The sequence below is a fragment of the Quercus suber genome, unplaced genomic scaffold (genome assembly GCF_002906115.3).
Source record: "Quercus suber isolate HL8 unplaced genomic scaffold, Cork oak 2.0 scaffold_841, whole genome shotgun sequence".
Classification (NCBI taxonomy): Eukaryota; Viridiplantae; Streptophyta; class Magnoliopsida; order Fagales; family Fagaceae; genus Quercus; species Quercus suber.
This window is the reverse complement of record NW_027070271.1, coordinates 1-4,127: the sequence shown is the minus strand read 5'-3', so window position 1 is coordinate 4,127 and position 4,127 is coordinate 1. Positions and strand designations below refer to the sequence as shown.

The 4,127-nt window shown below is 33.3% G+C and overlaps 1 long non-coding RNA gene across 1 annotated transcript; it reads left to right on the top strand.

Moving 5' to 3' along the window:
* Positions 1-227: 227 nt before the first annotated feature.
* LOC112039195 (uncharacterized) lies at positions 228-4,065 on the top strand. The gene is made up of 3 exons (XR_010626704.1): positions 228-513; positions 1,766-1,825; positions 1,927-4,065. It is a non-coding gene; the product is annotated as an uncharacterized LOC112039195 (long non-coding RNA).
* The last annotated feature ends 62 nt before the right edge of the window (positions 4,066-4,127 follow it).

Here is a 4,127-nt window from a genome sequence, read left to right as displayed (position 1 = left end):
TGTTTTAAATAATGAATAAGGAGAGAGAAACAAAACTGCTATTAATTATGTGAATAAGATGTAAATTAATTAAAATTTAATGCTAATTTTTTTTAACTATTAGATCAAGAGTAATGCTACGTCTACAACAATTCTACAACATTTTTACAACATTGCTTACTTGTCACTGCCAAGTCACAAAACACAATTTAAATAATCTGACTAGGAAAAGAAAAATAAATAAAATGATTAAGAAAACAAAACAAACAATCTGATGAAATTCAAAACAGAGCATATTTAGGGGTTTTGTAGAAGGAACTCACACACCGGAGGCAGAGGCAGAGGCAGAGGTGGAGGCAAAGGGCAGAGGGTAAAGGGCCTAGGTTTTGTAGAAAGAAGAACCTTGCTCTCACACACCGGAGGCGGAGGTGGAGGCAGAGACGGAGGCAGGGGGCAGAGGTAGAGGCAGAGACGCTTACTTCTTTCCCCTGCCGTCGTACATGTTACTTCTCTTTCTTCCTCAAAACAGTGAAAGTGAGACCCACATATCTCTTTCTTATTGGAATTACTGAGTTGTGGTTGTAATTTTGTTGTTTCTTACTCTGTAACATTTCATTCTCATTGAAAAAAAGGTTGGACTTCTCTACATTCACAACAAAAAATAATAATAATTGGACTTCTCTATTAAATGTTATTAAAATTTTTATACTGTTTTTTTTTTTTTTTAAGAACATATTGAGGTATAAATGATGCTCGCAAAGTGTTTGATACAATGCCAAAAAGAAATCTTGATGAAGCCTTGAATTGTTTCAATTCAGTTCGTAATATTCATATAAATTTGTTGTTTTCCAATAGTGTGTTTTATAATCTTTGTTGATAGTAGGGATATAATATTAGACGAATCGAACCTAACCTTAAAACCACACTCGTTACTAGGTTTGGGACAGGTCTTGTTGGCTTTTATGTGATTTAGCTGAAATTAGATGCCAGACAATTGCTTTAATAATGTTAGTTAACATGTGAATTTGCCATACGATCTAAATTACATCATCATTATTGTTGTTTATTCTTTTCAAAAAAATATATAATTTAAATTCAAGAGAGAACATAATTGTTTTTGTGCAAAACAAATGTAGAATCCTAGTATGGTAGGTGAAATCACATTGGAACAATCATAATGTCTACAGTAAATATTATTATTTCAAAGCGCTGTGAACTCTAAGGAGGTTGAATGTCATCGTTTACAAAATGAAACTGAGATCCTTGACCATGGTATAAAAGGTGTAGGAAGGTCTCTTTTAGATTAAGGTTGTTAGGAAGCATCAATTCAAGCAACGTCGGGTTAAGTTTTTTTAGACCAAGTATTGTTAGTTTGTTACTACTACTGCTTCTAGGTTTGGACATGGCTGGTCTGTGTGGCTTATGCTTTCTTTATGGGGGTAAAGTTGGCTTTTATGCGATGAGCAAGAGTTGAATGGCAAAGGTTGGGATGCAAGTGCATTCCCTTGTCATCAAGTGTGGAATCGACCTTTCTATTGAGGTGTAAATATAAGTAGCAGAAAATGCATTCCACTGTTAACAAAAACTTAAAAATCTTACTTAATTCTTCTGTTTGATTAGACTTTACTTCCTTTACTACATTAACTAATTATTGTCATTGATCTCACTAATTTAACCATTATACAGCGTGGGGGACTTTTACATTTCTTGCGCTATATGCCCCCCATTTTTTGCGTTATATCTAGTTATGAGAATCTATTGACTTATTTCAATTTGAATGTTTTAGGTAATTGCTAAACTTGAAGATCTTGCTGTGAGTTAGTACTGTGCTTTACGCTTATTAAAGGTAGAGACTAGTAGTAGTTTTTTTTTTTTTTAAAATTTAATTTTAATTCCATTTTCATTCTTTGTTTTAAAATACTATGCCTTATATAATGTATATTGCAGACACATGGAAGAAGAAATAACAAGTGCTTCTAGGCTTGTAGAGTTGAATGAGCATAATAGTGATAATAAAATGAAGGATACAGTGGATCTGAAAAATAATGAGTTGAATGAAGATAATGTTGAGAATGAAAAAGATGAAACAAGAAAGGTAGAAGATAAAGTGGAGGATCCTTGTGTAGGAATGTTGTTTGGTTCCATTGATAATATCATGGATATTTTACATGGTATGGTAATAAAAAGGGTTTTGCAGTGGTTAAAAGAACATCTAGAAAGGGAAATGATGGGGAGGTGGAGTCTTTGACTATAGCTTGTAATCATGCTAGAAAGCAACAGATTAAAGCTAGCAACTCACTTAAAGCATAGCCACAATCGAAAACAAGTTGCAAAGCTCATTTTAATATGATTCAATGCTTAGATGGATGGATATTGAAATCCATGGAACTTGACCATAACCATGGATTAAGTCCAAGCAAAACCTGATTTTATAAATGCAACAGAGTATTAAAACCACATGTGAAAAGACAACTTGAGTTGAATGCTAAAGTTGGTATTAAAATGAACAAGAGTTTCAATTCAATGGTGGTTGAGGCAGGAGGGCATGAAAACTTGCCATTTCTTGATAAAGATTGTAGAAACCACATGGATAAAGTCAAGCGTTTGGAGCTTAGGGAAGGAGATGCTGTAGCAATGAATAAGTACTTTTTAAAAATGCAAGCCGACAATTCTAATTTCTTTTACATGATGGATTTTACTGAAGACGGTCGATTAAAGAATGTATTTTGGATAGACGCAAGAAGTAGGGAAACATTTAAAGAGTTTGATGATGTGGTTACATTTGACATGACGTACTTGGTTAACAAATACAGCACGCCATTTGCTCCTTTTGTTGGGGTAAACCATCATGTACAATCGATATTGCTAGGATGTTAATTGATTTCAGGTGAAGATACAGATACATTTAGATGGCTATTTGAGTCTTGGCTTACATGTATGTCTGGAGTTCCTTCTAGTGCAATAATTACAGATCAAAACAAGGCCATGAAAAAAGCAATACAGATTGTTTTTCCAAAAGTACGACACCGATGGTGCTTGTGGCATATATTGAAAAAGATGCCTGAAAAATTTAAAGGATACAAAGAATATAAATCAATCAAATTTTGTTTGAAAAATGTTGTTTATGATTCCTTAACAAAAGAAGAATTTGAAGAACGGTGGGGCAGGTTTATTGAAAAATATCATCTTGAAAGTCATGAATGGTTACTTGAGTTGTATAATGAAAGGTATTATTAGGTGCCTGCCTTTATGAAGGATACATTCTGGGCAGGAATGTCAACAACACAACAGAGTGAAAGCATAAATGCATTCTTTGATGGGTATGTACATCATCAAACAACCTTGAAAGAATTTGTAGAAGAATATGATAAGGCTTTGGCAAAAAATGTGGTAAATGAAAATACTGAAGATTTCAATTCATTTCAATCATCCATACCATATTTTACTCATTATGCTATGGAGAAACAATTTCAAAGTGTTTACACAACAGCAAAATTCAAAGAGTTTCGAAAAGAGTTGCTAGGGAAGGTTTGTTGTAATTTTTCTTCATGTAAGGAAGATTGTGTCATTTCAGAATATGAAATACGTGAAGATGGAGCATTTGGAGAAAATTCCCAGCATGCAACATTCCTTGTTATTTTAACAAGGATACCAATGAAGTAAATTGTAATAGCCGGTTTTTTGAATTTAGGGGAATATTGTGTAGGCATCAAATTACGGTGCTCTTTCACATGAAGATTGATTAGGTACCAAACAAGTACATATTGAAAAGATGGTACAAAAATATTAAGAGGAGCCACACCAAAGTTCGCATCAACTATGACAACCGGCTTGTCAAACTTGAAACACAACGCTTTGCTAAAATGTACAAAGTCTTCAATGAGGTTGCAGACTTGGCAGTAGATTCTGAAGATAAGTGTGAGAAGGTGGTGGCATGAATTCTTGAATTAAAAGGAGAGTGCAAACAAGAAAAACTTGTTTGTGGAAGTAATGAACCCATTTCTGCAGGTATTAATTGTTAGTTGATTTTTTTTTCTCGTCTTATCATTTTATTTTGCCATCATTTTTGTGCCTACTTATGTATTAGGATTGCACTTTTCTATTAATAAATTTATTTACTTAATCAAAATAAAATTTCTATAGGTATT